We start from the raw sequence: 26527 nt of genomic DNA, 5'->3' as shown, positions 1-26527 counted from the left end.
TTTCTTCTCTTGGTTCAGATGGAAAAATGGAAGCAGTTGTGATGTATTAGTTATCTATAACAATATTACCAAAAAGTTTGCATCTTAAAACAACATACATTTATTGTCTCATGGTGTTTGTGGGTCAGGGGCTTGGCATGGCTTAGCTGGGCCCTCAAGTTCCGTGTCTCATAAGGCCAGAATCAATGTGTTGGCCAGGGCTGTGGTCTCATCTGAGGTTTGACTAGGGAAGATCTGCTTCTAAACTTAATGGTTGTTGGCGGCATTTAGTTCCTCATGGTTACAGAACTGAAGGCTTTGGGCTGGCTCTTGGGCCAAGGCTGTCTTCAACTCTTGCCACATGGGCCTCCCAACATACCCCTTCTTCAATGCCAGCAAAAGAGAGAGCTGCTTTGAAATATTGGTGTTATGATCCATTGTGATCACATACACACAATCATTTATGTCCTCTCATTTTGCTGTATTTTATATGACAAAGTGCACGACTAGGCCAGCCTACACTCAAAGTCAAGGGATCACACAAGGGCATGAACACAAGAAGGCAAGAGTCACAGGGGTCACCCTAAGAGGCTGTCTGCCATATGTGATCAGTGACTTGGTAGAGGTGATGGAGCAGATAAGAGAGTGAAGAGACCACAGCCTGTAGAGCTCGCAGGAAACATTGCTATTGCCAGAAAACCACCCTGTTTTCCTCTTACCCTTGTGTAATGTTAGGAAATTGACCCAGAGTCCCAAATCTTTTCGGGCTGATTATCTTAGCCCTGCTACAAGGTTGAGGCCAAACCTGTTTCATAATCTGTTAGCTGGAATCCTAGCAGCAGCATCCATCTGTATTGGTTTTATTTTCCTATTTCCTTTTGTTCTGTTTTATTTCATTAACTATTACCATCTTTGCCTAAAAGACTGCTCCTTGCAGTTGTTTCTAATTTTGTTTAGCTCAATTAATTTGCATGATAGTCATTTGAAGGCAGTTAACAAGGGCAAATAAGATTCCAGACAATATGCTTAGAAGGTTTCAGGTAGCAGTTTCAAGCATTCTGTTTACTAACTTAATGATAAATCATAAGAGAAGGAGCTCAATGGCTCTTAGAAAATCCTGGCACCATCATGGGTCTACTTTGAGTGCATCTCTCTCAATTTGCCTACCTATAAATCCACAGGGTGCGGTATCCGTACTAACAAGATGTTCCAAAAGGAACTAATATTTTTTTTAAATGTAGACTGACAGTCTTATGCAATAGAAATCGATTTGCATGCTGCACCGTTAAGCAGAGCTGTGCCATGAAGCTTTAAATAATTGTCATAAGCTAAGTGTTTACCATGTGTCAGTTTCTCTGCTTGCTCTCTTCATTTCCTTTCCTTACATAGTCTTGACAATGACCTTGAAAGTAGATATTAGTATCTCCATTTTGAGTATGAGATTCAGATATGTTGTTTAGTAAATACAAGACCACACAACTCCGAATTGGGATTCTGCCTGACTTCATAGCCTGTTAACATGTCATTGCACCAGGGTTTCTGAAACTAAGGTCAATTCCTCACTCAGATTGTGACCCATATATTATTTTTACTGAAGTCAGTAGCAGTTTTCTAGAAGCCAGAAAGGACAGAACTTAAAGAAGGAGTTTATTCTTGGGTGTCTTTGTTCTCTAAGAGATGGTGCTATTGAAAAGCCAAAGGTTGGGATGCCTGTGTGGCTCAGTCAGTTAAGCGTCTGACTTCAGCTCAGGTCATGATCTCACAGTTTGTGAGTTTGAGCCCTGCATTGGGCTCTGCTGACAGCTCTGAGCCTAGAGCTTGCTTCATGTTCTGTGTCTCCCTCTCTGGCTGCCCCTCCCCTCCTCATGCTCTGTGTGTGTGTCTCTCTCTCAAAAATAAATAAACATTAAAAATCAAAAAAAAGAAAAGCCAAAGGTTGAATTGCATGATATTTTCACCTTTTTAAATATAAACTATATCCACACTATGAAATACAATACAGCAGTTTAAAAAAAAAGAAAAAATGAAGTAAACATAAGATGAAAAGATTGTCAAGATATAGTGTTCAAGTGTAAAAAGCAAGTTCGAGAAATTTGAGTATGATGACATTTGTGCACTAAACTAAACCACATAAAAAGCAGTTATTCCAAAGGTACACAAATGTATTGAAAGCAACCTGAAAGGATAACACCCTAAGTTTGTGAAAATGATTGCCTCAAGGGTGGGATTCGGTATTGGCTCCAGGGGCCACTGGGACAGCTTTAGTTTAATCTTTAATATTTGGTTTTTACAAGGAGAAAGTATTCATGTGCTGCTTGTACAATTAGAAGTTACTTTAAAAAAAAAAAAAAAAAACAGGGGCACTCGGGTAGCTCTGTCAGTTGAGCATTTGACTCTTGATTCCACTCAGGTTATGATCCTGAGGTTTCAAGTCCGGCTCTGCACTGAGCACTGAGCATGGAGTCTGCTTGGGATTCTCTGCCCCCTCCCCCTCCCACCTTGCAACATGCTTGCTCTCTCTCTCTCTCTCTCTCTCTGAACAAATAACAAAAACAGAACATAGAGTCAGACTACCTCTTAAAGAGCCACAACCAAAAGTTAAAGTCACTTCAACAATGACGAAAAAGGATAAACTAAAAACACCACACAACCAAGAAGATTTTTCCCTTCAGAGGTTTCTCCATCAGCTGGAGCTTTGACGTCTGGCCCTTGTCTGAAAAGTGTGCTTGCTCAGGAGGCAACAATGGCTACCCTAGGGAGAGTTCTGTGATGAGCCATGTTTGGGACAGAGGAATGACTGAGCAGGTCTGTTTCCTTGTAGATATCTCTGCTCTCAATCACTTTACCTTAATGTTGGGCAATCTTGGAGGGCCAGATAAGTGTGTGTGTTGGGGGTAGGGAGAGGTAAGGAGGCTAGTTGACGGACAAGAGAGGGGTAAGGAAAGAAACTCTTCTTTGAAGGTAAAAGCATTTAACTCTAGGCATCTGCTAGGAATCACTTAATGTCCAGGTTGATTAAGTCATTTGGCTGCCAGTCTAATGAGACTCCATCCTCACTGGGCCAGATCACTTAATTCCTTGAAAGAAATAGCATGAGAGTTCTTGACTATTTTTCTAGCTCTTGCAAAGTATGTAACTGATGCTAAATTAGCCAGGTCCTCAGCAATAAGATCCAAGTTAGATCTGCTGGTTGAATCATTTTTTTTAATCCACATTAAAATAAACATATATAACTGTTAAAGCAAAATGTATATATTCATGTGCATCTTAAAATCTCATATTCTGGGGTGCCTGGGTGTCTCAGTAGGTTGAGCATCCGACTTTGGCTCAGGTCATGATCTCATGGTTCGTGGGTTTGAGTCCCACGTTGGGCTCTGTGCTGACAGCTCAGAACCTGGAGCCTGTCCGGATTCTGTGTCTCCCTCTCTCTCTGACCCTCCTCTGCTCTCTCACTCGCTTACTCTCTCTCTCTCTCTCTCTCAAAAATAAATTTAAAAAACATTTTTAAAAAACTCACATTCTAATAGTGTCCATGGGCCATGTTTAGGGAAATACTGTCAGGAGTGGACGAGCTTTGGTGAGGACCTGGGTTCAAATAGTGCCCCCACAACTAATTTAATAGCCTGGGGACTTTACCTTCTTAGCCTCAATTTCCTCACCTCCAAGGTTAATTAATAGTTCCTACCTTATAGGGCAATTGTAAGGATTACCTGAGCTAATGTCTATAAAACATAAGATGTAGTGCTTACAAATTATTAGCCAAAAAAAAAAAAAGTTTTTGGAAATAATAAACAAATGCCAAGATCTTGATTAAATATAACATCTGTAAAAGATGCTGTCATTCTTTGGTGATGGTTCATTGCTCAATTTATTGTTTTAGAAGTTTGCATGTGTGTATGAAGGGGGATTTCCCCCTAACTGTTGCCTTTTGGTTCTTTTTAAATTAACATTTTGGCTATAATTTATGGAATTACCTATTTCAAATAAATCTGATGGCAAAACACAGAAAAGGCAAAACACAGAATCAACGTGATTACATAGCTATCCTGAATGCATAGAATCATACCCAAGAATTCTTCTTTTTTTCTTCTTCTTCTTCTTTTTTTAATTAATTAATTTTTTTTACAGATAGTTTATTGTCAAGTTGGTTTCCATATTACACCTGGTGCTCATCCCCACAAGTGCCCTCCTCCATGCCCATCTCCCCTCTCCCCCGACACCCATCAGTCCTCAGTTTGTTCTCAGCGTTCAAGAGTCTCTCATGGTTTGCCTCTCTCCCTTTTCCCCACCATTTCTCCCCTTCTTCTCCCCCATGGTCCTCCGTTAAGTTCCTCCCAATCCTCCTATACGTGCAAACATGATATTTGTCCTTTTCTGCCTGACTTATTTCACTCAGCATAACACCCTCAAGGTCCATCCATGTTGCTGCAAATGGCCAGATTTCATTCTTTCTCATTGCTATGTAGTATTCCATCGTATAGATAAACCACATCTTCTTGATCCATTCGTCCATTGATGGACATTTAGGCTCTTTCCATGTTTTGGCTATTGTTGAGAGTGCTGCTATGAACATTGGGGTACATGTGCTCCTATGCATCAGCATTTCTATATCCCTATACCCAAGAATTTTTCTAATTAAATGGTCTTTGCGGAGGGTGAAGTCTCTAGTATGAAACTATGTAACTAAAGCCTTAGAAACATCTCATCAGATTGTGGGTGCTTATGTTTAAATTTTGTATCAAATACATCTGCTCAGGTTCTAGTGCTTGCTAGTTACCTTTGTAGTTAGAAAAGGGAAGTTTCCTCTGCTACTTGGCTTTTAAGTGACTGTCTTGATGGAGAAAGTGAGCAAGTAGGAACCAGGCAGAGATGATGGCAGCAAATTGGGTAAATTTTGCCTCAGTGGAAGCCTTTGAAGATCTCATGCATGTAACAGAACAAACTGTGGTGTGCTGTTGCTTAAAAAGTGATTTGGTTAGGAAGCCCACCCATTAGGACACTCCCGAGTTCCCCTTGTGTCTTCTTTAGAGTCTCTGCCTGATTAGCTGGTGGAGGTGACTGAGATTTCCATGGTGTTGCTGCCATAGGCAAAGACTGAAGCCAGGTCCATCATTCTCACTCTTGCAATAGAGATGCCAAGTAGACATATCTAGGGATCTTAATTTGTCATTTTGTTTTACCCTGAACTTGGTTAGTTCAGATGAGGAGCTGGAGGTACTCATGCATTTGAGACAAAGAGAAAGGTTTTCAGCAATTTTTCACCATGGAGTGCTAATTTAAGCAGTCTTCAGATCAGGTAGATAGATTCTGCAGCTAAAGGATTTCTTTGGCATTGTATAGCTGTGTGTATGTTAATAATAGGAACCTTTCTGTTTCAATTTTACTGTTTTTGAACACCTTTTCTATCTCAGTAAATCTTTGAGCCCATGAAATTCAATAAAGCAATATCCTAGATTCTTAAAGAAAGAAAACATTTTAGTCTTTATCTGATGAAATGAATGAAAGAATCATTTTGTAAATTTTTGAATAGATAGTATTAATTTTATATTATATCAGCAAGTGAATTTCCAGTGTACTCCTGCTGCATTTTCAGCCTTTCGGGAGTAGGATTTGTCTTCTCAGTTTTAAAATTAGGTGCAATAAAGAGATTCCTGGGGACATGAGTCAGGACAGAGCTGAGTTTCCATCCTCATGTCTCAAACTTTTATTGACTGTTGATGATGCTTGCTGTGCTACGTCCCTCAGCAAACACACACTTCTAATCTCAAGAGAGAGACAAATGTATAAACAATGAACTGTGCTTCAGAGGATGTGTGTTGTAACAGAGATACTTTAAAAAGGAGACATTTGATGGGAGCATACTTGGAGCCTCACCCTTCTAGTCTATAAAATGTGTGAACTGGAGGACATCCCTGCTCCTTTCCAGCTTTGAAACTATGAGCCCGTAGGAACACAGACCATGTCTTGTCCTAGAGCATTTGTTTTCCATGATCACTGAGTAAGTAGTAAATACACTGTCAGACATGGTAAAGATTTACAGCCCCCTGAAGTAGAGTGTTTTTTCCTGTCGCTGACCATTGTTGGCTGGCTCTAAGGCACAGCATGGGTTTTTCATTAGAGTGTTGCAGAGAAAGTCTCCATCTCTCCTTTGCAGAATGTCTAGGATGGTCTTAAAAAGTAACCTCTTTGCATCAAAGTGCTAAAAATATTTACCTAACAACAAGGTGGGCTGCTAGAACTGCATATCATTTCCCCATTTCCTCTTAGCAACTGGAAGGAAAATGCAGAGGATGACACACTGCCAAGATGAGATAATGCCTGGGATCTGGTGGTTGAGGTCATCCCCATGGGGCTTCCTGTCAGATGAAGCCCTTCCGGTTCTCAGAATACTGGGATCCTGTGGGGTTCCACCACTTTCCAGATTTTGCAAACCAGTCCCACTTTCTTATTGCTATGTTACAAGAGATCACTCCTTTCCCCAGAGTGGTAAAGGGATAATTGTGATATTTTGCTGTGAGCTGTCAGACTCTAAAGGAAGAGGTAGTCCTCTACAGTGAAAGAGTCCTTGCCATAGTACATTGATCCAAGCAGATCCAATCAGTAAATCCTCAGCTACTAGACCCCTTGAGATTTTGGGAGAGGGTGCATGGGTTAGAAAATATGTCTAAATAACCAAGCTTTTATTCTTTGTTTGTCGTTCTATATATTTTTAATTTTTTTTAAGTTTATTTATTTTGAGAGAGAGAAACAGAGTACATGAGCGGAGGAGGGGCAGAGAGAGGGACAGAGAGCAAAAGAATCCAAGCAAGCTCTGCACTGACAGTGCAGAGCCCAATGTAGGGCTAGAACTCATGAATTGTGAGATCATGACCCGAGCCAAAGCCAAGTGCTGGGCACTCAACCAACTGAGCCACCCAGATGCCCCTTGTTTTTCTATATTTTAAGTAAACTTTCAAATTTTTTTTAATGTTTTATTTATTTCTAGGAGAGAGAGAGAGACAGTGTGAGCAGGGGAGGTTCAGAGAGAGAGGGAGTCACAGACTCTGAAACAGGCTCCAGGCTCTGAGCTGGCAGTCAGCACAGAGCCCAACGCGGGGTTCGAACTCACAAACCGCGAGATCATGACCTAAGCGAAAGTCGGACGTTTAACCGACTAAGCCACCCAGGCACCCCTATTTTAAGTAAACTTTCATTTTGGAATAACTTTAGGTTTATAAAACAGTTGCATATCCAGTAGAATTCCTATAAACCCTCCACTAAGTTTTCCTTAGTGTTAATATCTTACAAAACCACATCTGTCAAAATCAATAAAGTCGTACTGATACAGTATTACTATTGAAACTATAGTCTATTTGGACTTCACTGCACTTTCTTCTTTGAAAACCAAAATTAAAAACAAAAACAACTAAGTCATACACAAAACACCTATACATGCACCAAAACATAAATATATATAAAATCCTGCTTTTAAAATGTGTATATGCAACCACACACATTTATCTCATTATATTAATAGATACTGTGTTCTCTTGGAGATAGATGATACAAGCTATCATTTGCCACTTTCCAGTGAGCATCGGTCACTATGCTTTGCTATAGTGTGTTGGCCTCTTGATGTTGCAGGGCAGTTCAGCCCAAGGAATCTGTGCCTTTTTAAGTCCTCGGGTCAGCTTGCCACAGTTTTTCTAATCTTCTCACATTACTAAACTGCCAGCTATTGTTATTCTCTGCCGTCAGCGTTTTTTGTCTATGGCAGACCTTCTCACATCTACACTTCAGCTGTTAACCTGTTCAGTTATTGCAACCATGTAGTAGGACTTCTTAGAACTATGAAAGGAAAGCTACCTATAAATGAGGTTCATGGGCTCTATCAGTCTGTGGGTTTTATGACATTTTTTCAGAAGCCTTTTTATTATCTTATTTTCCAGTTTTTGACCAGATTTGGATAAATAACAATGCAAAAGTTAATGATAATTTAAGTACTAGAATCCAGGTTTTAATAACATGAAAATAAGTATCTGTCTTATGTAGACATTTTTACAAAAAAAAAAATCCAGAAAACAAAAAAAGGCTCACCCTAGTATTATGTTATTTCAGTGTATTTAAAATTTCATTTTAACTCTGTAAACATTAACCTATGTGAAATTTTAAGTTATTTCTCCCCATGGTTTCTTTTTTACATGCTTTACAACAATATTTATTTATTATAGAAAAATTGGAAATATAGATAAGTTTATTATCTGTCATTATTTTGAAAGGCTACATAATATTCCATTTTATAGCCCTATTTATCACATATAGAATGATATTTAAGTTGTTCCAGCTTTTCAAAATATAAATAGTCCTGTGATAAATAGTCTCATAGCTATACTTTTGCACACATTCAAGAGGCTGTCTTCCCAGGAGTGAAATTATTGAGCAAGAATACACACTTTGATGCATCTTGATGGCCATTTCTACATGCAGAGCATTAGAAATATGAGCTTTTCCACCTGCTTAAGGAAGCTATAACCTGAGGTTCTAGAGCAAAGTTGTTTGAGTGGCTGTTTGCACAGCAGCAAAGGAAATAGCCCCACCTGGACCATTCTGGAGATGTGTTCACACTGGGGGTAAATTCAGATAGAACTAAGCCTTTTCAGGTGACTTACTGACTCCTGGAAGGAAACTGTTTGTCAAGACCTACTGCAGTTTGTTGTGACTTCATCTTCTGTGGGTGATAGCCTTGGAACTCAGGGTTTACGAGGGGCAGGCTCCCACAGGCTCTGCTCTCCCTCCCTCTGCAGCATTTCCTTGCCCTGCAGCTTCAAATAACTTCATGACACAGCCTCTTTAATGAATAGTCATCCTCTTCAATTCCCCTTGGTGATTATGGGACCATCCTCATGTTTTCTGCTTGTTGGACTGTTAGGCAAAAACTTCTTGACAACTTTTCTAGCCAATTAAAAGTGGAAGACTAATTCCATTGGGTGGTCAATTCCAGTTTGCTCAGCTGGCGGGATTGTGGCACTAATGCTGGACCAGGAGACAAGAGTTTGATTCCCCCAGAAATTCAGTGAGTCGTGCTCTTCTGTGGTAACAGAGTAGGAAAATGAATTCTTTGCTTGCTTCCTTCCCTTCCTTTTGAATAAAATCTCTTAATTAGACTCTTTTCTGGCTCTAGGCATCACCATTGTTGTTTATTTTTGTTTTTAAAAATTTAATCTTTAATTTTTAAATATTTATTTATTTTTCTGAAATATATTTGACCCACCATGTCGCATAGTATCAGGTGTACAACACCATGATCCAACAAGTCTGTACAGTCTGCTGTGCCCACCACAGTGTAGCTACCATCTGTCACCACACAACATGATTATAGTAGCATTGACTGTATTTCCTACACTGTACCTTTTATCCCTGTGACTTGTTCATTCCATGACTAGAAGCCTGTATCTCTCACTCTCCTTCATTCATTTCATTACTGTTCTTTTTAGTCAATAATTTAGTGCCAGTCTTTTCAAAAGCTCAAAATAAATTTTCCGAACCTTCTGATTCTGACCCTGACTCTTCACTTTTTTTAGGAAACCATTTGTTTATCAAATAAAGCATACTTTCTGCAGACTCTGCATCTCTGAAAACATGAGTTCATGTTGAATATTTGGAGGATGGGCCACTGGGATGAGAGTGAAATAAAAATTATGTAACACAGTCTAATTGTTGGCCCTTACACAATGTCTTTGTATCTGGCTGTCTCATCAGTATCTTCAGAACTGGTGTGGATCATTCAGAATAGGACAAAACAAGGAGAAGAAAAAAAATGCAGCGAGCAGGGAATAGGGTTTAAATCCTGTCTGCCCCCCCAGGCACAGGATTCTGTCAGTTTGTGTCAGTCCCATGTAGGGACTCTGGGTGAGCGTGTGAATGAATCATTGAATAAATTAATCACTGAATGAAGTGAATCAATAAATGAATATATGACCATTACAGTAATCCCATGGTGGGATTTACAATTTTTCACAACTCTCCTTTAATTAAAAATGTAAGGGCGCCTGGGTGGCTCAGTCAGTTAAACCTCCAACTCTTGATTTCAGCTCAGGTTATGATCTCATGGTTCATGAGTTCAAGCCCTGCATCAGTGCAGAGCCTGCTTGGGATTCTCTCTCTCCCTGTCTCTCTGCCCCTCCCCTGCTCTCTCTCTCTCTCTCTCTTTTTCTCAAAATAAATAAACTTTAAAAAGAAGTCAACTATCTCCTCCTCCCCCTTCCAAATAGTAATAGATTGAAATTAGTGGAACATTTCAGTGCACAAAGAAAGTATAAAGGAATCCTAAAAAAATCCCATCCTGGGGCACGTGGGTGGCTCAATCGGTTAAGCGTCTGACTTCGGCTCAAGTCATGATCTCATGGTTCATGGGTTCAAGCCCCACATCGGGCTCTGTGCTGACAGCTAGTTCAGAGCCTGCAGCCTGTTTCAGATTCTGTGTCTCCCTCTCTCTCTGACCTATCCCTGATCATGCTGTTTCACTCTCTCAGAAATAAATAAAACATTAAAAAAAGTTAAAAAAAAAATCCCATCCTAAAGAAGGCTACTTTCCCTAAAGGGAATAGATGGCCTTTATTCCTTTAGAAGTGTTTTTTTTTTTTTTTATCAACTATTGATCAAAAACAAGCATCTGTTTTTCAACCAGTTTGTTCCTACAATTGCAAACTTCATGCAGTCATAAGGAGTTGACTTTCAGGCATGGGGGATTATAAGATAAGGGAGTAGAGGCAAGGAAAAGTGATAAAATGGCTTTCATGAATCAGACATAAATGTGATACCTTCACCTGCTAAACTGTGTCAAAAGGTTATTGTTGCTGCAGAAACTCTCACACTAAACATGAGCAGTTTTGTGAAGAGATGGGATTTTTCTCTTTGGGGGGAAACTGAGGAAACCAAGGGTTAAGTTGTTTCTTCCCTGTATGAGAAATCTTTCTAGCACAGGAAGTCCTTGTAGAGGTGTATGACTCAGCTTCTTTATTCTCTTTTTTCCCAGAGGTCAAGAGTAAACTGAGGGTGACTCAGCCACAGAGCAGTTTATCAGGCTTCATTTTAGCCATCCGGCCTGGAGTGTGCTGGACCTTATAGGTCACCTTCTGTCTGTGCAAAGAGTGGGGAGTGGGGTTGTGTTTAAGCCTTTCTGCCAAAGTTCAATAGTTCTTTCAAGGGAGCAATATGGTCTTTTCATGTGACTTAGACCTTTGGAAGTGGAAGTAGCAATTAAACAATGAATTACATTTTACTATGAATTAATGCTTTAATATTTAATGTATCTTATAATTGTTTCATCTTAATGCATGAAATATGAGCATGCATCTATTTTGAGAAAGCCTAATGTTAAAATCATAACCACAAAACTATAGATAACTTTGGGAATTTATATTCAACATACTTATAGCTAAGGATTCACTACTCTTAATCTTTAAGGAAAAAGTACCCTAATGTACTTATTTTTCAAATTTTATTTATTATGGTAGCATTACATGGATATTGTAGGAAATTATAAAATAAAGACAATTTATTTTATTTTTTATTATTATTTTAATACAATTTATTGTCAAATTGGCTAACATTCAGTGTGTAAAGTATGCTCTCAGTTTTTGGGGTAGATTCCCATGGTTCATTACTTATATACAACACCCAGTGCTCATCCCAACAAGGGCCCTCCTCAATGCCCATCACCCATTTTCCCCTCTCCCCCATCCCCATCCACCCTCAGTTTGTTCTCAGTATTTAAGAGTCTCTTATGGTTTGCCTCCCTCCCTCTCTGTAACTACTTTTTCCCCTTCCCTTCCCCCATGGTCTTCTGTTAAGTTTCTCAAGATTCACATATGAGTGAAAACATGTATCTCCTTCTCTGCCTGACTTATTTCACTCAACATAATGCCTTCCAGTTCCATCCATGTTGCTGCAAATGGTATGATCTCATTCTTTCTCATTGCCATGTAGTATTCCATTGCATAGATAAACCACATCTTCTTTATCCATTCATCAGTTGATGGGTATTTAGGCTCTTTCCATAATTTGGCCATTGTTGAAAGTGCTGCTATAAACATTGGGGTACATGTGCCCCCGTGAATCAGCATTCCTGTATCCCTTGGATAAATTTTTAGTAGTGCTATTGCTGGGTCGTAGGGTTGTTCTATTTTTAATTTTTTGAGAAACCTCCATACTATTTTTCAGAGGGGCTGCACCAGTTTGCATTCCCACCAACAGTGCAAGAGGGTTCCTGTTTCTCTACATCCTCGCCAGCATCTGTGTTTTCCTGAGTTGTTCATTTTGGCTACTCTGACTGGTGTAAGGTGGTATCTCAGCATGGTTTTCATTTGTATTTCCCTGATGATGAGTGATGTTGAGCATCTTTTCATGTGTCTGTGGGCCATCTAGATGTCTTCTTTGGAAAAGTGTCTATTCATGTCTTCTGCCCATTTCTTCACTGGATTATTTGTTTTTAGGGTGTTGAACTTGGTAAGTTCTTTATAGGTTTTAGATACTAACCCTTTATCTGATATGTCATTTGCAAATATCTTTTCCCATTCTATCGGTTGCCTTTTGGTTTTGTTGTTTCCTTTGCAGTGCAGAAGGTTTTACCTTGATGAGGCCCTAATAGTTCATTTTTGCTTTTAGTTCCATTGCCTTTGGAGATGTGTCTAGCAAGAAATTGCTGCAGCTGATGTCAAAGAAGTTGTTGCCTGCTTTCTCCTCAAGGGTTTGATGGTTTCCTGTCTCATATTAGGTCTGTTATCCGTTTTGAGGGGTGTGTGTGTGTGTGTGTGTGTGTGTGTGTGTGTGTGTGTGGTGAAGAGAGTGGTCTGGTTTCATTCTTCTACATGTTGTTGTCTAGTTCTCCCAGCATCATTTGCTAAAAAGACTATCTTTTATCCATTGGATACTCTTTCCTGCTTTGTCAAAGATTAGTTGGCCATACATTTGTGGGTCCAATTCTGGGTTCTCTATTCTATTCTGTTGTCTCTATATCTGTTTTTGTGCCAATACCATACTGTTTTGATGATTACAGCTTTGTAGTAGAGATTAAAGTCTGAGATTGTGATGCCTCCCCTTTGGCTTTCTTCTTCAATATTATTTTGGCTATTCAGGGTCTTTTGTGGTTCCATACAAATTTTAGGATTATTTGTTTTAGCTCAGAGAAGAATGCTGGTGCAATTTTGATTGGGATTACATTGAATGTGTAGATTGCTTTTGGTTGTATTGATATTTTAACCGTATTTATTCTTCCAATCCATAAGCATGGGATGTTTTTCCATTTCTTTGTGTCTTCTTCAATTTCCTTCATAAGCTTTGTATAGTTTTCAGCATACAGATCTTTTACATCTTTGGTTAGGTTTATTCCTAGGTATTTTATGATAATAAAGACAAATTTAAAAAAAGATTATTTTGTCATGATTGTATTTTACTCTTCATATTTTGGCATACATACAGCTCTCCCGAATGTATAATTATGTGCGCATGCAAATAGGGGGACATGATGTGCAGATAGTGTTTTGTGGCTTGCTTGTTCTTACACATGAACATTCTTGTTCATACACACCTGGACCTTATTACTTTTAATATCTACATAATAACAAATTGTTCAACTAGGACCTAACTTTATTTAATTAATCCACTATTCTTGGACATATAGCCTGCTTCTAGTCTTTTCCTTTGTTTTTGTTTTTGTATTTGCTTTTTTGAGAAGCAGGCACAAGTTTATTAGAGTTTAAGATTAGAAGTAAGAATAGTAGGAAAGCTCTCTAAACAGAGAGGGGACATTTGAAAGTGATTGGTACAGCCACTGTGGAAAGGAGTTGACAGTTCCTAACAAAGTTAAATATAGAGTTACCATATGACTCAGTAATTTCACTTTTAGGTATATACTCAAAAGAATTGAAACCATGAACTCAAATACTTGCACACAAATGTTCATAGCAACATTATTAATAACAGCCAAAGAGTGTAAACAACTCAAAGTTCCATCAACTGATGAACAGATATACAAAATGTGTTGTATCCAAACAATGGAATATTATTCAGCCAGAAAAAAAGGAATGAATACTGATGCATGCTCCGACATGGATGAACCTTACAAATAGTATGCTAAGTCCAAACAGCCAAATACAGAAGATCACATATACTGTGATATCATTTCTATGAAATGACCAGCACAAGCAAAGCCATAAAGACAGAGGATTACTGGTTGCCAGGGACAGGGAGGAGAGGCGACTGGGGGGTGGTGATAGAAATGTTCTAGAATTAGATAGTGGTGATGGTTGAATAATATTGTAAATATACAAATCAGCACTGAGTTGTATATTTTAAAAGAGTTAAAAATAATTTTATCTCAATGATTTTTTTGGTCATGCTACATGGACTGGTAAGATATACACCTAACCCATGATAGTAGCAGCCACTAGGGTGGCTACAGGTAAGGTATGGGACAGGGGTGTTAGGAAAGAAGATTGAAGTTTATTAGTAATGTTTTATTTCTTTTACATATAAAAAGAAAGTATTAAGAGCAGATTTCACAAAATATTGAGTTCTTAATTCTGGAGGGGAGGAACATTAGCATATATTATATATTGCCGATAGCATTTGCTATGATTTTTTAAATTTCTAATACCAGATACAAAATACCCAGAGTTGCGAGCTCAGTATGAAAAGAGTTGCCTTCATGTCCATCTCAGACCTCTGCCCACCTCCTAAGTTCCCACTAGATCCTGGCCCTCTCGATGGTACACTCTTTCCATACAGCCTCCACTGGCCCCTCTTGACCAAAACTATCATTACCCTACTGATTTAGTAGGAGTGTCAAGGTTCTTGATTCCCCAGTGAGTCATCAGCAGATATTTGTCCTCCTGACTCCTCTCTGACCCTGGACACAAATCTTCTTTCCTGTTAGAGAATACCCTGCCACCAGGCTCACCCAAAGATTGCTCAAGTTAGGGCCAGGAAAAAAGAAAAAAACAGAAGAATATCCTTTTCTGTTCCTAGGAATATGGTGACTGGTTAATATGGAACTGTAGAGAAGACCTTGAGCTTTCTTAGAATACTGACTATTTCTTCTAAACATACTCACCTCTCTTCTGGGGAAGAGATCTTCATGTGTATTTACCAGTCCTCATAATAACTGAATGATGGATGAAAACTAACTGCAAGCTTCTTTCCGAACAGCCTAGTGTAGGCATCATCAAACTAAAGCCAAATGTGGCCTATCGTCTGTTTTTTATAAATAAAGTTTTCTTGAAACACAACCACATTTTTATTTACTTATTGTCTGTGTTTTTGTATTGCATGAACAGAATTGAGTAGCTGCAACAGAGACCACATGGCCCACAAAGCCTAAAATAATTATTATCTGCCCTTTACAGGAAATCTTGCCAACTTCTGGTCTAGTGGTTAAGCAGATGGGCTCTTGACTCCAAATACCCTTAGAAGGTAGCTAAGAGACTAAATCTTTCTATCTTCCTATCTTAAAGTGAGGATGACACTGAAATGCAGAGAAATGGGAGGAAAAGTCAGGGTCACAGAGCCAATTGTTGCCTGCGGGTTAAGAGTATGGATTCTAGAGTTAAATGCCACTTACTAGACTGACGGCCTTGGGTGTGTCATTGGAGGTTACAAAGCCTCGTTTCTTAAGCAGTGTTCTTGAGAGGAGTATATAATTGAGATAACTCAGTCATTTCATCAGTAACTCTTTATTGGGCTCCATTCAGTGCCAAGCACTGTTTGAGGTGCTGGTGATATAAGAGCAAACGTGAAGGACAGAGTGGTAACCCAGATGGTATATAACAGTAAACTAACAAAAATACAGCTGGGCTTGAGGTGGCTGGGCAGGGGGACAGGGAGAGAAATGGGGGTTATGGATCTAGTATAGCTAAGAGTTTGGGAAGGCCCCTGTAAGGAGGGGTATTTTGAGCTGATGCCTCAGTGAGAAAAAGAGGCAATCCTACAAAGATTTGGGGGCAGAGGAAACAGCCATTACAAACATCCTAGCCTGGTGATGAGGCTGCTGTGGTCAGGAAGGAAAGGAGGCTGTGCTACAGCCTGTGGGTGAGGAGAAGAGAAGTGAGAAGATGAGGTCTGACAGGTCAGCAGGGCCAGATCTTGTGGGGCCTCATGAGTTGTGGCAAAGAATTGGGATTTCAGCCTAAGTGCAGTGGAAAGCACTGGAAGGTTAGTGCTATGATCTAAGTATTCAGATGATCCTTCTGGCAGCTGTAATGTGGTGGGATTGTATAGACGAGGTTTGCAGGAGGGAGAACAGTTAGCAGACTATTGCATAGTCCAGGTGGAGATGAAGGCAGGTTGGGCTGGGACTGTGGGAGGCAAGGTGTGGGAGTAATAGATGGATGAAGTGAAACTAATGGAACTTGCTGGAAGATCAGACTTAATATGTGTGGGGAATGTTTAGCACGGGGCCAAGGATATAGGGTTGTCATCATCACTGTCATGAGCACCACCAGGACCACTGGTACCATCGCCACCAACACCATTATCATCTTGAGCTAAGTGTAGCATTAAGGTTAAGAGTATAGACTCATGACATACTACTACGGTTCAAGCCCCAGCTGTGTCACTTCTAAGCTCTGTGACCATCGGCAAATTATACATCCATTCTGTGTTTCAGCTACCCTCTCTGTAAAATGGGGGGATCACAGCACCTTTCTTATGGGACGTTGTAAAATACCATAATGTGCTTGGCAGACAGTAAACGCTAAACACTGTTGTTATTATTCGGGAGCTGGTAGATGGTCCTTTATTTGGTAGATTTCGTGACTATTGCTAAAATCCTCTCATTCTGTGGATCCTTAGAGGTAAAAAACAAATCCTTCTTCATGTAGCCCATTGATAGATGCAGCTGATGGGAAGGCTCTCTCCTTTCTCTGAAATGCTTTCTCATTTCTCTGAAATACTGCAGTTTCAGAGAACTAAGACAGCCCCACTGTTTGTTAGAACATTTTAGCTGCAGGCTTTTAAATCCACATTCCAAAGATGTAAAGGCAACGGAAATGCATACTGGGATTTCCACAGATGAGAGTGTCGGAGTTCTGAGCCTGTTCTGAAAAAAAATCTCTGTGTGGGTTGGTAGGCTTGTCATTCAGAAGGCATTACATCTTAAAGGGAGGCTGGGTAAGGGCATCTCCTTTCTCCATCTTAGGCAGACCCTCATTTCAGCTGTAGGGCCCTCAGGGATAGTGAGAGCTTCCTGAGTATTCCAGCTATGGGTTTTGAACAATCTGGGCCAAATATGGGGCATTATTGTCCCAGTCATGCATCAGACAGGCAGACTGCTGGAGAAAAGCCCCTAGTTGTATACTCACCTGGAGCCCAGACAAAATGTGCCATATAAAAGTCGTACCATGTGAAAATCCCTCCCAAAGAGATAGTGGTAAGTGTTCCCCTCCACCCACAACCACAGAAGGGATCTCTTTAACCTTCCTGTCTTCTGAGCAGTACAAAGGAAGATCAGTAGCAATATGTGGTAAGATCTGCTAAAATCCAGATCCTTCTCACCACCTCCCATAGAAAGATTATAGTTAGGAAGTTTTACTTCCAGGCCAGAGTCCATTCCTCTACCTGAGGGCTGGGATTTTTAGAACTCTGAAGACTCTGGATAGCTTTTCCTGCAACTGATTAGTTGTACAAATTACTTCCTAGCTTCAAATTGTGGAGAGATAATTGAATGGCATAGCAAGAAAATGCCCAGCTGTCAAAGCCAGTCATAGCTGGAGTTAAATCTTAGTTTTGTCACTTAGTAGCTGCCACCTGAAGCAAGTCATTTAGCCCCTCTGAGTCTCAGTCTCCTCATCTGTAAAAGGGGAATAGTAATATGTATATTCATGGTTTTATAAACACAACCATATTTGTAAGAGAGGATCTTACTAATTTATAGATGGTATTGATACTTGTTTTGTTACTTTACATGGTCCTTACTACTGAATATCCACAAGATCTCAAGGTTAGGTTATGGTTTTTTCTATGTTCTTAATTTTAAAATCTGTACTGGAATACTAACAGCACACACTTAATGAGCACTTATTCTGTGACAGTCACCCAGCACATTCACACATGCTTGGTCCTTGTAATGGCACTGCCAGGTGGATCCTATTATAATCCTCATTTTACAGATGAGAAAAATGAGGCTCATACAGGGAGAAATAGATCACCCAAGTCACAGACTAGAAAGTGGAAGAACTGAAATTTGAACCTGGACTACCAAGTCCTTAACTCACTCTACCAGCCCTTCAAACACTCATGTATAATAAGTGGCCTTGCCCCTCATGAATGTTTTCACACTAATCAGACACACAGTCATACAGAAACAGTTGTTGGTCCTTCACTTCTATTTATTTATTTATTTACTTACTTACTTATTTATTTATTTATTCATTTATTCATTTATTTTTTATTTAGAGAAAGAGAGAGAGATAAAGCAGGAGGGGCTCAGAAAGGGAGGGACAAAGTCCCAAGCAGGCTCCGCGCTCTCAGCGCAGAGTCCAACACAGGGCTCAAATTTACAAACTATGAGATCATGACCTGAACCAAGATCAAGAGTTGGATGCTTAACCAACTGAGCCATCCTGGCACCAGGTCCTTTCACTTCTTGATTCCTAGGAGGTCTTATATATTGTACAATTAGAGCTTTCTCATATGAGTTATAAATATACTTTCCCAGTTTTCCTTTTGACTTTGCTTATGACGTTCTTGTCATTTTGTTTGCCACATAGAAGGGTTTTTTATTTTATTATATTTTATGATAAAAAGATCTAATGTTTTCTTTTCTTCTGGACTTTGAGTTATAGAAGTCTTCCCTACATCAAGGAATTTGCTCAACTTCTTCTAGCACTTTAATGTTTATTTACTTACATTTAAATATTTGATCCATTTGAAGTTTATCCTGGTATACAATGTGAAATACGAGTTTAAAAAATTCTTAAAAACACTTAAAAACAAATTACCCTATCCAAATGTGGTCAGCGTTTATATATGAAGAGTATCTAGAGTAGCGTATCTTCCTTTAAGAATAAAAGTAGGTTGGGCACCTTGGTGGCTCAGCTGGTTAAATGTCCGACTTCAGCTTAATTCATGATCTCATGGTTTGTGAGTTCGAGCCCTGTGTTGGGCTCTGTGCTGACAGCTCAAAGCTGGAGTCTGCTTCAGATACTGTGTATTCCTCTCTTTCTGCTCCTCCCCTGCTCACACTCTGTCTCTCTTTCTCAAAAATAATTAAATGTTTTTCAAAAAAAAGACTAAAAGTAGGTTTGGGGTACCTGGGTGGCTCAGTCAGTTAAGCATCCAACTCTTTCTTTTAAAATTTTTAATGTTTATTCATTTTTTTAACATTTATTTATTTTTGAGAGATAGAGATAGAGTGTGAGTGGGGGAGGGGCAGAGAGAGATGGAGACACAGAATCTGAAGCAGGCTCCAGGCTCTGAGCTGTCAGCACAGAGCCTGACACAGGACTGGAACTCAGGAACTGAGAAATCATGACCTGAGCTGAAGTCAGATGCTTAACCGGGTAAGCCACCCAGGCACCCCAAATGTTTATTCATTTTTGAGAGAAAGAGAGAGAATGAGCAGGGAAAGAGGAGAGAGAGAGGGAGACACAGAAGCTGAAGCAGGCTCCACAATCTGAGCTGACAATACAGAGCCCGATGAAGGGCTTGAACCCATGAACCACAAGATCATGACCTGAGACTAAGTCCGAGGCTTAACCAAATGAGCCACCCAGGTGCCCCTAAGTGTCCAACTCTTGACTTCAGCTCAGGTCACAATCTCACAATTTATGGGTTTGAGCACAGTGTTGGGCTCTGTGCTCATGGTGTGGAGCCTGCTTGGGATTCTGTGTCTCCCTCTCTCTCTCTGCCCCTCCCCCAACTCACATGCTCTGTTTATAAATCAATGAATAAATGAATGAGTGAGCAAGTGAATGAATGAATGAAATGAATATTTATTAGTGTCACAAGTGATAAGTAGGAAGCTGTTACATTCTAATTAGGACTCTAGCCTGAGGCTTAAGTAAGGATTTTCCTGTCCACTGAGTTGGTCAAGTGCATGGTAGTGGGAAGCTCAAGAGACGACAGTCAAACAAATGAAACTTCTGGAGGCAGCTTTGGACACTCATGAGACCTCTGACTCCTCATGCCATCAGTTTCCAAAAGTTCACCTGTAAAACATCCTTAATATTTTCCTACTTTTTTATCTTTGACGTTGTTATAAAATGATTCCGCAGCCATCCTAGGCTTGGTTTTGGCAAAATGTGTTACTTTATCAGTGGGTTGTCACACTTGTCTCCTGGCTTCAAGGAGCTTACAATCTTATTAAGGGAAGCAAGACCTAGATATGTAATATAAATCCTGAACAATGCATGGGAGTAAGAAGGCAAGTTCTATACTCATTTGTATGGTAAAGACCCTTTTGTATATATTTGAATAAAAACTCTTCCAGTTGCAAGTGACAGAAACACAACTGAAATTCCTTTAAGTAGAAAGGGAGTTTATGCTGACATAACAGTAATGTCCAGTAGTTATTGCTTCAGGCATGGGCTGGATCTAAGTGCAAATTTTCCTCAGAAATTTCTCTCTCCACCTCTCAGCTTCTATTTCTCTGTGGTGCCTCCATTCACAGTTATGTTCTTCTCTCTTGGTAGAAACATAGCCACCAACATCTCTAAGCTTACCCCCTTCTCATTTACAGGTACTTTCTTGCCCAGTTCTTCCTGCAGAAATCCCAGGTCTGGTTCACATGCCTTTCCTGAACTAATCACTATGATCAGAAAGAAGGGGTTGCTGATAGGCCTGTCCTGAGTCATATGTATTCCCGAGGAGACTGGCAGTGGACTCCATCCCATTAAAACCACAAACACTGAGGGGAGGGGGGGGCAGTTTCCCCAGAGTAAATGGAAGAAAAGGGAGGAACTGATGCTGAATGAGTCAAAACCCCGGAGTGCCCCTCAGCATGAACCTGTTGTCCTCCGAGCCCTTGAAGAATCAACTCCAGGTGCCAGCAACATAAACAATGAAAGTCATGACTGAAGCAGTTGGACCTGGTTAAACCCATAAAAATGAAGGCTTCCTGGGTTGTTGTCATGTGATAATTGAGAGCAATAGCTTTTGTCAGTTCTCACCAGCATGACGAAATAAAACTAAACAAACAGAAAACATTTCCACCTGTCTATTACTGATGATAGGTTTCTGAGATACTAATGGAATTTGTCGGAAAAACTACCATCGTGTCATCAATGTTTACTAAAACCAAAACCCAGCAGAAGAGAACATAAGCAAGATTGTTTCCCTTTCTCCACTGCTGACTATGGTTTGGGGGAAGAGCAAGATCTTGAATTGGGCAAAGTTCTTAATTTGTTGCTTTTGCAAATGACACTTACTCATTCTACACCTGAATATTGTATACATTATGAAGAACGTGGCATGAAGTGCAGGAGTGTTTGTAATAAAGCGATTTGTTGGCTCTCCCTCAGGCCTCCCATGCATTATCTCATTCAGTCCTCATAATAGCCCTATGGACTATTTTCATCCCCATTTTATAGGTAAGAAAACTGAGGCTCAGAAAGATTGACTCACACAGGCTTCCAGAGCAGTGAGTAGTAGAATTAGAATTCAGACTCAGGCTGCTGAATTCCAGCATACGGGTTCCTGACAGTGCTCAGCAGTTAGCTGGGAATGTAATCCTGACCTTGTCAACCTCACAAGGTTTCATTTCCTTTTTACAGATGAACACTGGGTTGTTAGAAGAATCCTTGAACAGTGATGCCACTAACATGTTCTACTCTGAGAATGCTGGTATATAATTAGCTCTTAATAATGATAGACCGCAAATAAAGAAAAATTTCCCAGATTTTTCCAATCGCTCTCCTCCCACATTTCCCAGAAAACATTGCAATGGCTAAAATGAACTGAATAGTATTTTTATTTTCATTTTAAGAGGGAAGGCAAAGAGCCAGGATGTTGACCAAGTTGGCCATCAGCTCTGAATTTTATAATTGTCAATAATCTTTAAAAATAGTCTGATCTGTGAGATCTAGTAATTATATACCTGTGTGTAAATGGTTCAAAGGCTGAGTGTTTAAGCAAATCTGGATTTGAATCACATTGTGACCTCAAAGAAGTTGTGGAACCTGTCTGAGCCTCAGGTTCCTCATCTATGAAGGGGTCATGACTAGGTCTGAGCCCACAGAGCTGTCGTGGGGATTAAAAGAGATGAAGTTTACAAAGTGTTTAGCACAGTTGCCCCTAAGAAATGCTCAGAAAAGGCCAGCTGCCAATCATATAATCATTGATTATCACCATTACGATTGCTATTATGATTATTTCTTGTCCTCACCCCTCCCCTTCCAAAATAAACTCCACCACCACAAGATCTTTATTTTTATCACTGACATTTAATAGTTAAACATCCTTTTCTTTGCAGTGGTTTGCAAAGCACCTTGCAATTTCCTCTGTTCCTAATTCCTGGAATTCTGTTTGTTTGAACTTGAATTGTTTAAAGCTCTCTGTTCGGCAAACTCTCCTTTGTGTTTTTTCCTCTGATGTCCAGAAGCTTTGAAACAGTGGCTTTTCCATAATCTGCCACAAAAGTTGTGCTAACTCCCTGAAGGGTCGGTGGCTTTAGCTCAGTCTTCTCTTCCAGCTGGCCGTCTGGCTGGTTTTGTTTTCATTCTTTTCCCCAAGATCTTTTCTCTTTGTTTAGCTCTTTAAAGGGGAATCTCTTGCAGGCCTTTCTCTAAAATATGCTTGCCTCCTCCATTCAAGATTAAGCTGTTATTTTGGTGACAGGTACTGATGAATACCACATAGAATCACAAGTGGTCACGTGGCTTGGCTCACAGATTAGTGCCTTTTTCAGGTGATAATGATCCCCCTGGCAGCTGCAGAAGCTTCATCATAAAAGGTCGATTATTTATGGCAACCCTGATTCTGGCCATTAAGATAACCTGAGAACTAGTTAGTTGGGCTTTCTCCTCCCCAGGGGACATCTCTGGAATTCATTTATGGCAGAAGAAACACACAAGGGCACGTATCAGGTTTTTAATCAGAATAACCTCCCATCTGTAGAGCTATTATGGATTCCAGAGCATTTCCATATACATAATCTCACAGTGAACTTGTCCCTGGGAGCTGGTCAGATATGTCTGTCCAGGGGAGGTGAGAGGGGGAGGAGAGTGAGTCCAGGGTGCTGAGCCGTGGCATGGGATACTGAGGTGATTAGCAGTCCCTTAGATGCAGTTAGGATGTGCCTGGACTGGACTCTGATAAGAAGAACTGCATCTCCTGCTTTCTGGTGGTTTGCTAATAACAAATGACCTGTAAGAGGATTTCACAAGACTCAAAGGGAATCTCGATCGTAAAACAATCCTTTATAGATTCATTTAAGCTGTCTTATTTTTTCTCTTGTGGTATGTTTAAGACATCCGTCTTATACTGTAACATTTTACTCAGCATCTGCTGCAAGGGGAAACTATGGGATAATTCTTGCTTCCTGATCAAAGTAAGTGAATTCCTAGAAGAAGTCATTGGAAAGATATTTGAGGGAGGAGAGGAATATTTCTTCCTTTAGTTTTGGTAGGCTTCCAAAGAAGAAGAAAAAAAAACTAAAAAAACTAATGTGAAGAAACTGATGGTTTATAATATTTATGGCAACACCACTACCAAATGCCTTGGTTCTACCTGTAGTTGTTACCTACCTAAGTCCACTGTTCTCCCCTGCAGTATTTTCATTATAAAAAGAATATAACCATACCACACAACACACAATTGATACAACCATGATTTCTGTTGTGTGTGTTTTCCCTGCTAGCCTTTCCACATGTATACACACTGTATAGGCTCTAATAAATGACTTTCACCCTTGCTTTTTTTAACTTGGCATTTTTCTTGTTGCTTGACTTCATTCGTTTACCTCTTACACTTTACTTTGGATGCCCTGTAATTTAATGAAACATGCCCTGTTGTCCAGAACTTGGATTTCAGGGCAGCTGAGCCCCGGACTAGAAAATGTGGGCCCTGGAACCAACCTGACCTCATTTCCTGCTCTGCCATTTCTTAGCTGGGCCATCTTGGAGACTAGCCAAGAGAATGATGATACTTTCCTCAAAGGGTTGTTTCAATGTGTATAAAGCATTTAGTATGGTTCCTGGCACATAGTGCATTCTCCATATTCAATAGCTAGTCTTCTTATTACTTCTTAGTCACCATTCAATGACAATGCTCTGAAAATGTTCTTTTGCACTATTTTCATTTGGTAAATTGACACACGTGGGAAAACTAAGCTGAGACATCTGCATATTTATATTGCTCTTGGTATATGTTGATATATCTTGATATCATAGTCATTTCCACTGTCATCCACAATTCCAAGTATGCCATTTCACTATACCTTCATCAGCACTGGAAGCTATCATTTTCTAAGTTGGGCAATTTAGTGTATTAGACATGACACCTTGTGATCTGCCTACATTAGAAAAGTAGAGAGAATGGTATAATTAGCACCTCCACTCACCCAGCATCCAGGATCAACAATGGCTAAACTCTTCCCAGTCTCTCTGCACCGTGTTTTCACCATCATATCGTTTCAGTTGTCAGAACTTTGGTGTATATGTCTACCTGATAAGGACTTTTTTCCTTTTAACGCAATTATCACACTTAACAAGACTAACAAGGATTCCTTCACATCATCTAATATTTGGTCCAAAGTCAGAGTGCCCCAAAGTCAAATTTGCCTTTGGACTTCATCTTCTTCAGTGATATTGAAGGAATTCTTGTTAATTTGCCTCAAAGAGGTTCGTTTTGGGGAAAACATGGGAGGGGGTCCTGTTTGAATCAGGATCCCAACAAGGCTTACCTGTTTCTTTTGACTGTTACTCCATAAAACTTCCCCCTCCCACTCCCCCCTCCCCAACCATGATTTGTTGGAGAAACCAGACCATTTATCTGGTGGAATGTTTTCTGTCCTTGTCTTAGAGGTTGCTTTCTCATGATGCAGCTTAACTTTTCCTTCCCTCCTGTTTTCAGTAAACTGGTAGGTGGATCTGGAGGTTTGATAGGTACCTTCCTTAATTTTAATGGGGTATTTTGAGGGGACAGCACACCCTTGCAGTCTTTCCCTGAGTAGAGTCTTATGCAATTATTACTGGCCTCCCCTGGCAACAGAAATGGCACAAAGATTCTGTTGACCATTAAAGTAGTTGGAAGAAGTTTAATATAGGAACAGGTGAATATATTAGCTTAAAAATACTCCAGCTGTAGTAAGTCATTGTTCTGGAAGTCATTCTTTCTTTGTTCCCGTGTCCTAAAAACAGATCCAGGTAGGTGTGGGCAGGCCCTACCCTCCAGTTCTAGGTGAAGAGATCATCAGAAAAGGTACCTGTAAGGCTATCATTATTATTATTACTGTTAAGTAATTTCAGAAGTTTCCACCTGACAGAACGTGGTTAATGCGTGGTAGTAATAAGGGTTGTGAGAAATCTGAAGAAGGGGCGCACCTGGGTTCCTCAGTCAGTTAAATGTCTGACTCTTGATTTTGGCTCAGGTCATGATCTCGCGTTTTGTGGGTTTGAAACCCATACTGGGTTCCACGCTGCTGACAATGTCAAGCCTGCTTGGGAGTCTGTCTGTCTGTGTGTGTGTGTCTCTCTCTCTCTCTCTCCTTCTGTACTTACCTTCTGAGACTTTTTCTGAAGTCCTTTGTTCTTTAATTTATTCGACAAATATTTAAGAAGCACCTATTATGTGCCAGCTTTTTTTGTGGCATGGGAACATGGCTCATGAGGCAACCTCATTTCATGGGAGAAACATCAGCTGGAAATCAGAAGACCTGAGCTTACTCTGAAATCTTGTTTTTAGAATAAACGTACAAAAGGAACTCCTTGATGTTATTGTTACTCCTGGTATCTCCAGAGAGAGACTCCCAACAGGTCTGACTGTGGCACACTGTCACCTTTCCTGAGAAGAAAAGACTCTGCTACTTGAATTTTTTTTTTAAAAGTACATATTTAAAAATTTTTAATTCTCTTCTTTCCTCTCTCGTCTTTCTTGTGGAAGCACTTTATCCTTTGAGCTCTAAAGTAAGCTGGAAACTCATGAAACAGTATTTGTCACTGCCCTGGGCAAGGATACAAATGAAAACAAGAAGAATTTTCTCCCTCCCAGACCGCTCACCTTTGTTCAGGTTCCAAGCACATGGGATAGAGGCAGAGAGAAGGCTTACCTGCGGTTATCCCGCGGGAAGAGGTGCGCTCATTCACATGGACAAGAACTGATGTTAAGATTGAAAACGGCTTATGGTGGAGTGGGTAGCTGGGAACAAAGGAAAGAAATTGTTAGCATTTTTTGACACAGTCATTCATCTGCAGCAGCTCAACTTCTATCAATTTGATCCAAGTCTGTGTTCCTTTGAATTCAATTCTGCCAGCATCTACTGAGTGCCTGTTGTGTGTGATAGTGGTCATTTCAAGAGGAAGGATGTAGCTTCCCTCCACATTACCTCCACTAGCTCCCCCCCACCCCAAAGTACCCT

General features: G+C 40.1%; 1 protein-coding gene across 2 annotated transcripts in view; it reads left to right on the top strand.

Annotated features, from left to right (window-relative positions):
• The window catches only part of ARHGEF3 (Rho guanine nucleotide exchange factor 3), a 271390-nt gene that overhangs the window by 159539 nt on the left and 85324 nt on the right, over nucleotides 1-26527 (top strand). The gene's annotated exons all lie outside the window — the stretch shown is intronic.

Source organism: Hyaena hyaena, unplaced genomic scaffold (genome assembly GCF_003009895.1).
Source record: "Hyaena hyaena isolate Hyena2069 unplaced genomic scaffold, ASM300989v1 scaffold_212, whole genome shotgun sequence".
Classification (NCBI taxonomy): domain Eukaryota; kingdom Metazoa; phylum Chordata; class Mammalia; order Carnivora; family Hyaenidae; genus Hyaena; species Hyaena hyaena.
Note: the sequence above shows the minus strand (reverse complement) of the source record. Positions and strands in the feature narration are given on the sequence as shown.